This window comes from Triticum urartu, chromosome 5 (genome assembly GCF_003073215.2).
Source record: "Triticum urartu cultivar G1812 chromosome 5, Tu2.1, whole genome shotgun sequence".
NCBI lineage: Eukaryota > Viridiplantae > Streptophyta > Magnoliopsida > Poales > Poaceae > Triticum > Triticum urartu.
The window spans coordinates 572,612,262-572,620,869 of NC_053026.1; positions in this window are offsets into that span (position 1 = coordinate 572,612,262).

Consider the following 8,608-nt stretch of genomic DNA (forward strand, 5'->3'; position numbering starts at 1 on the left):
CTGCCGCAAAACATGCTGGTCCCCCGGATTTTCTCTGGATTCATCTGCAAAATCTATTGTTAGATCTGCAGCCATGTCGCGCACTATATGGTAACCATCATTCTTTAAAATGTTACCAGCGGGAGGCTTTTTCTGTTCCTGCAATGCAGCAATAGCGGCCCGCAGTTGGGTCTTGCATTCCTCCGGCTCCTGGGACAGCCTAGTATTCTTCTCTATAAGAACCTGCACAATGAAGATGATCCTTAAATTAGTTCTGCTAACTGTTTCAAGTCTCAGGGGCTACTGATACATATAAATCGTCAGATTCACTCACCCGTACATCCTTTACTTACTGATCCATGGCTCTGGCTAGACCATCTTGAGCGGCACAGAGGTACGCCTCTCCAGAATCGAAGGCATCAAACGCCTCTGGTGAGAAACAAGCGTCACAGAGTACGGCCCGGCGGCGCCTATGATTCATGGCGCTTTCCACTTCTGAGTTTGTAGCGGATAACCTATCCGCATCCTCTGTAGGGGGATTATCCGGTGCCTGCCCCATATCGGCTTCTGCCTTCGTGTCCGATCCTGGTGCCCGACTGGTGGAAGCGTGATCGGCAACATCGCCGAACATATTCCGGCGAGCGTTTTTTCTGTTAAAGAAACACAGGCGTCATTACATTTTGAGAAAGACGACAACCACAGAGCAGGGTTTGTTGTACCTTTGCATCGGCGTCTCCGTCCTGACCGCCTTCCTTTTTGGCCTACCCGGCCTCGGTGCCTCCTATTGGCGCGTTGCTGCAGGGCGTCCCGAATGCCTTCCCTGTAAAAAAAAGGCCATGTGAATATGGTGGGTGAAGTGTCTAAAAGGGGATCCTACTTTTTTGAGTTGGGACTTTTCGGTTTTTCTTACGTGCGATGCAAGGAGCAGTCCGGGATAGTCGGCCGTAATGGCCACCATGGCATCGTCGCAGCTTAACTGATAGAACTGCCGGTTTATCAGCTCCACGGAGATAACCAGATCTTCTTTGAGTCCGGAGTCGAGGGCCCGGTCAGGGTCCTCCGGTTGTGGAGAAGGGCTGCTGACCTCCTTTATGGCCTTCCACAGTTCCTGCCGCAAATTGGCAAGGTGAATACTTATAACGAAAAATGCGGGAAAATGGAAGTAAGGGGATATAGCTTACCCAGCTTGGAGGATTGTACATGGAGAATCCATCCCGTGGCTTGATGCGGGTGAACTCCTCCTCCTCTCCCTTGAACAGTTCAGACAGAATTTTGGCTAATGCAGCAGCATCGCCCGGACCCTTACGCCCGTAGCGGGTGGCGTCATCCTCCCCGTTGAAACACCACAAGGGTTGCCCACGGTATTGAAGTGGTTGCACTCCCCGCATTATGCAAATCGACATAACTTCGGTTATTGTTAATCCTGACTGAGCCAGTGCCTTAATCCGGTTCGTCAGATAGAGGACTTCTCTGTCGTCTTCCGCTCCGTGGGCGCCAACTTCGGCGTTTCTTCAGAGGAGCATTGTTGAACTCAGGAAGACCCCGCCGAACAGGGTCCGGAAGGGGAACGTCTTCCATATAAAACCATTCTGAAAGCCAGTCTTTGGATGGCTTCTTCGGGGTACCAGACAGATATCCGGTATCGGCGATGCGCCATACTTCGGCTCCGCCCACTTGATAAAGTGATTCCCTCTGTGTGCGAGGGACGAGGCAAAATAGCATTTTCCACAGCTCGAAGTGAGCCTCGCAGCCCAGGAACAACTCGCAGAGAGCAACGTAGCCGGCGATATGTAGAATGGAGGCAGGGGTGATTTTGTGTAGTTGGAGGTCATAGAACTCCAGGAGCCCGCGGAGGAACGGATGAATTGGAAATCCGAGTCCCCTTAATAAGTAAGGAACAAGGCAAACCCGTTCCCCCATGGAGGGACAGGGAAAGTTCTCCGCTTGCTCCCCGCCATTGTAGGTGGCGAGCCTGGCTCGAACGGGCACCATATATGCCGTAGGAAGAAATCCTTTGGTCTGAAGTTCGACCAATCGACTGTGTGGGACTGAACACCTCTCCCAATCACCAAGCTTAGGGCTACGGGGGCAGGAGGAGGAGCTACGGAGGTCGGCCATGCTGGAATGGATCTTTCCGAAACGCGCTCTGATGGATTCTCGCTGAGGGGAGGGTGGTGTGGATCGGATCTAAGAATCCCAATCCCTTTAATAGACAATTTATTTATCTGGCTAGGGGGGCGAATGTATGAGAGATTGCCCTTATTGGGCGCAGAAGCCAAGAGGATCAACATTTATGGGGCCGGATACTATTTACAAACACTTGGAAATTGGAGAAGAACCCGCCTTGCAATGCCGAAGACAATACTGCGCACCGGACTCGTCGTCATTGAAGCCTGGTTCGGGGGCTACTGAGGGATTCCTGGATTAGGGGGTCTCCGGACAGCCGGACTATATCTTTCGGCCGGACTGTTAGACTATGAAGATACAAGATTGAAGACTTTGTCTCATGTCCGGATGGGACTCTACTTGGCGTGGAAGGCAAGCTAGGCAATACGAATATGTATATCTCCTCCTTTGTAACCGACCTTGTGTAACCCTAACCTCTCCGGTGTCTATATAAACCGGAGGGTTTTAGTCCATAGGACAACATACAATCCTACCATAGGCTAGCTTCTAGGGTTTAGCCTCTCTAATCTCGTGGTAGATCTACTCTTATACTACCCATATCATCAATATTAATCAAGTAGGACGTAGGGTTTTACCTCCATCAAGAGGGGGCCCGAACCTGGGTAAAACATCATGTCCCCTACCTCCTATTACCATCCGCCTTAGACGCATAGTTCGGGACCCCCTACCCGAGATCTGCTGGTTTTGACACCGACAGCTACCGTCAATCAAAGCAAGATAAGATGCATAAAAGATAAACATCACATGCAATCAATATAAGTGATATGATATGGCCATCATCATCTTGTGCTTGTGATCTCCATCTCCGAAGCACCTTCATGATCACCATCGTCACCGGCGCGACACCTTGTTCTCCATCGTAGCATCGTTGTTGTCTCGCCAATCTTATGCTTCCATGACTATCGCTACCGCTTAGTGATAAAGTAAAGCATTACAGGGCGATTGCATTGCATACAATAAAGTTGCCGATAACTCGGTTACAAAACATGATCATCTCATACAATAAAATTTAGCATCATGTCTTGACCATATCACATCACAACATGCCCTGCAAAAACAAGTTAGACGTCCTCTACTATGTTGTTGCAAATTTTACGTGGCCGCTACGGGCTTAGCAAGAACCGTTCTTACCTACGCATCAAAACCACAACGATAGTTTGTCAAGTTGGTGTTGTTTTAACCTTCGGAAGGACCGAGCGTAGCCACACTCGGTTCAACTAAAGTTGGAGAAACTGACACCCGCCAGCCACCTGTGTGCAAAGCACGTCGGTAGAACCAGTCTCGCGTAAGCGTACACGTAATGTCGGCCCGGGCCGCTTCATCCAACAATACCGCCGAACCAAAGTATGACATGCTGGTAAGAAGTATGACTTATATCGCCCACAACTCACTTGTGTTCTACTCGTGCATATGACATCTACGCATAAAACCTGGCTCAGATGCCACTGTTGGGAAACGTAGAAATTTCAAAACTTTCCTACACACACAAGATCATGGTGATGCATAGCAACGAGAGGGTAGAGTGTTGTCTACGTACCCTCGTAGACCATTCGCGGAAGCATTATATCAACGCAGTTGATGTAGTCGTACGTCTTCACGATCCGACCGATCCAAGTATCGAAAGCACGGCACCTCCGAGTTCTGCACACGTTCGGCTCGGTGACGTCCTCGCCTTCTCGATCCAGCAAGAGGGGCGAAGTAGTAGATGAGTTCCGGCAGCACGACGGCGTGGTGACGGTGTTGGTGAAGAACAATCTCCGCAGGGCTTCGCCTAAGCACTACGAAAACTAGGATGGAGGATAAACTAGAGGGGCAGGCTTGCCGGCACACGGCTTGGTGTTTCTTGATGTGTCTTGGGTGCTAGCCCTACCCCTCTATTTATATGTTGAGCATTGGGGTCGAAACTTGGAGTAAAAGCCTCCACAAAGTCGGTTTCACCCGAAAGGCAAGAGTCCTTCTCGGACTCCAGGGCCAGACGCCTGGCCCCTGGGCTCCGCAAAACTTCCTTTTGCACTTTCCAAAAACCTCGTGGGCTTTCCCCTTTGGCCCAAATAAAGTTTTCTCATACCCAAACATTTTGGGAAACATCCGGAACCCCTTCTGGTGAATTCCGGAACCCTTTCGGTGACCAAACACTATTATCCCATATATCAAACTTTATCTCCGGACCATTCCGGAGTTCCTCGTCATGTCCGTGATCTCATCTCGGACTCCGAACAACATTCGGTCACCAACATACATAACTCATATAGTACTATATCGTCAACGAACGTTAAGCGTGCGGATCCTACGGGTTCGAGAATTATGTAGACATGACCGAGACAACTCTCTGGTCAATAACCAATAGCGGGACCTGGATGCCCATATTGGCTCCTACATATTCTACGAAGATCTTTATCGGTCAGACCGCATAACAACATACGTTGTTCCCTTTGTCATCGGTATGTTACTTGCCCGAGATTCGATCGTCGGTATCTCAATACCTAGTTCAATCTCGTTACCGGCAAGTCTCTTTTACTCATTCCGCAATACATCATCCTGCAACTAACTCATTAATTGCAATGCTTGCAAGGCTTATAGTGATGTGCATTACCGAGTGGGCCCAGAGATACCTCTCCGACAATCGGAGTGACAAATCCTAATCTCGAAATACGCCAACCCAACAAGTACCTTTGGAGACACCTGTAGAGCACCTTTATAATCACCCAGTTACGTTGTGACGTTTGGTGGCACACAAAGTGTTCCTCCGATAAATGGGAGTTGCATAATCTCATAGTCATAGGAACATGTATAAGTCATGAAGAAAGCAATAGCAACAAACTAAATGATCAAGTGCTAAGCTAACGGAATGGGTCAAGTCAATCACATCATTCTCCTAATGATGTGATCCCGTTAATCAAATGACAACTCATGTCTATGGTTAGGAAACTTAACCATCTTTAATCAACGAGCTAGCCAAGTAGAGGCATACTAGTGACACTCTGTTTGTCTATGTATTCACACATGTATTATGTTTCCGGTTAATACAATTCTAGTATGAATAATAAACATTTATCATGAAATAAGGAAATAAATAACTTTATTATTGCCTCTAGGGCATATTTCCTTCAGGATCCATGTATGAGAACAAAGTGTGGACTTTGGTTGACTTGCCCGATGATCGGCAAGCCATAGAGAATAAATGGATCTTTAAGAAGAAGACTGACGCTGACGGTGATGTTATTGTCTACAAAGCTCGACTTGTTGCGAAAGGTTTTTCGACAAGTTCAAGGAGTTGACTACGATGAGACCTTCTCACCCGTAGCGATGCTTAAGTCTGTCTGAATCATGTTAGCAAATTGCATTCCTTAATGGATATCTTAAAGAAGATTTGTATATGAAGCAACTAGAAGGTTTTGTCGATCCTAAAGGTGCTAACAAAGTGTGCAAGCTCCAGCGATCCATTTATGGACTGGTGCAAGCCTCTCGGAGTTGGAATATACGCTTTGATAGTGTGATCAAAGCATATGGTTTTATACAGACTTTTGGAGAAGCTTGTATTTGCAAGAAAGTGGGTGGGAGCTTGATATGTCTCCAACGTATCTATAATTTTTGATTGCTCCATGCTATATTATCTACTGTTTTGGACTATATTGGGCTTTATTTTCCACTTTTATACTATTTTTGGGACTAACCTATTAACCGGAGGCCCAGCCCAGAATTGCTGTTTTTGCCTATTTTAGTGTTTCGGAGAAACAGAATATCAAACGGAGTCCAAACGGAATAAAATCTTCGGAAACGTGATTTTCTCATCAGATAAGATCCAGGAGACTTGGACCCCCCATCAAGAAAGCCACGAGGTGGTCACGAGGGTGGGGGCGCCCCCCATAGGGCGCGCCCTCCTGCCTCGTGGGCCCCTAAAAGCTCCACCGACGTACTTCTTCCTCCTATATATACCTACGTACCCCCAAACAATCGGGGACGGAGCCAAAAACCTAATTCCACCGCCGCAACTTTCTGTATCCACGAGATCCCATCTTGGGGCCTGTTCCGGAGCTCCGCCGGAAGGGGAATTGATCACGAAGGGCTTCTACATCATCATCCAAGCCTCTCCGATGAAGTGTGAGTAGTTTACTTCAGACCTACGGGTCCATAGCTAGTAGCTAGATGGCTTTTTCTCTCTTTTTGGGTCTCAATACAATGTTCTCCCCTATCTTGTGGAGATCTATTCGATGTAATCTTCTTTTTTGCGGTGTGTTTGTTGAGACCGATGAATTGTGGGTTTATGATCCAGTTTATCTATGAATAATATTTGAATCTTCTCTGAATTCTTATATGTATGATTGGTTATCTTTGCAAGTCTCTTCGAATTATCAGTTTGGTTTGGCCTACTAGATTGGTTGTTCTTGCCATGGGAGAAGTGCTTAGCTTTGGGTTCGATCTTGCGGTGTCCTTTCCCAGTGACAGAAGGGGCAACAAGGCACGTATTGTATTGTTGCCATCGAGGATAACAAGATGGGGTTTTCATCATATTGCATGAAACTATACCTCTACATCATGTCATCTTGCTTAAGGCGTTACTCTGTTTTTAACTTAATACTCTAGATGCATGTTGGATAGCGGTCGATGAGTGGAGTAATAGTAGTAGATGCAGAATCGGTTCGGTCTACTTGTCTCGAACATGATGCCTATATACATGATCATACCTAGATATTCTCATAACTATGCTCAATTTTGTCAATTGCTCAACAGTAATTTGTTCACCCACCGTAGAATACTTATGCTCTTGAGAGAAGCCACTAGTGAAACCTATGGCCCCCGGGTCTCTTTCTCATCATATCAATCTCCATCACTTTATTATTGCTTTGCTTTTACTTTGCCTTTTACTTTTCACTTTGCATCTTTATACCAAAAATACCAAAAATATTATCTATCATCTCTATCAGATCTCACTTTCGTAAGTGACCGTGAAGGGATTGACAACCCCTAAGCGCGTTGGTTGCGTTGAGCTATTGTTTTGTGTAGGTACAAGGGACTTGAGCGTAGCCTCCTACTGGATTGATACCTTGGTTCTCAAAAACTGAGGGAAATACTTACGCTACTTTGCTGCATCATCCTCTCCTCTTCGGGGAAATCCAACGCAGTGCTCAAGAGGTAGCAGAGCTCTGTAGCATTTCTAGTATTATATGTGGATGCCATATTGTTGATTATAAATAATATAGAATTTTTAGATAGCATAAAAGGATATTTGAATAAGAATTTTTCAATGAAAGACCTCGGTGAAGCTGCTTATATATTAGGCATCAAGATCTATAGTGATAGATCAAGATGCTTAATTGGACTTTCACAAAGCACATACCTTGATAAATTTTTGAAGGAGTTCAAAATGGATCAGTCAAAGAAAGGGTTCTTGCCTGTGTTACAAGGTGTGAAGTTGAGTCAGACTCAATACCTGACCACTGCAGAAGATAGAGAGAAAATGAAAGTCATTCCCTATGCCTCAGCCATAGGTTCTATCATGCATGCAATGCTGTGTACCAGACCTGATGTGTGTCTTGCTATAAGTTTAGCAGGGAGGTACCAAAGTAATCCAGGAGTGGATCACTGGACAGCGGTCAAGAACATCCTGAAATACCTGAAAAGGACTAAGGATATGTTTCTCGTTTATGGAGGTGACAAAGAGCTCGTCGTAAATGGTTACGTCGATGCAAGCTTTGACAGTGGTCTGGGTGACTCTAAGTCACAAACCGGATATGTATTTATATTGAATGGTGGAGTTATCAGTTGGTGCAGTTCCAAACAGAGCGTCGTGGCGGGGATCTATGTGTGAACCGGAGTACATAGCTACTTCGGAAGCAGCAAATAAAGGAGTCTGGATGAAGGAGTTCATATCCGATCTAGGTGTAATACCTAGTGCATTAGGTCCAATGAAAATCTTTTGTGACAATACTGGAGCAATTGCCTTGGCAAAGGAATCCAGATTTCACAAGAGAACCAAACACATCAAGAGACGCTTCAATTCCATCTGCGATCAAGTCAAGGAGGGATACATAGAGATTTGCAAAATACATACGGATCTGAATGTTGCAGACCCGTTGACTAAGCCTCTTCCAGAGCAAAACATGATCAGCACCAAGACTCCATGGGTGTTAGAATCATTATTATGTAATCGAGATTATTGACTCTAGTGCAAGTGGGAGACTGAAGGAAATATGCCCTAGAGTCAATAATAAAGTTGTTATTTATATTTTCTTATTTCATGATAAATTTTTATTATTCATGCTAGAATTGTATTAACCGGAAACTTAGTGCATGTGTGCATACATAGACAAACGGAGTGTCCCTAGTATGCCTCTACTTGACTAGCTCGTTAATCAAAGATAGTTAAGTTTCTTAACCATAGACATGTGTTGTCATTTGATGAACGGGATCACATCATTAGAGAATGATGTGATGGACAGGA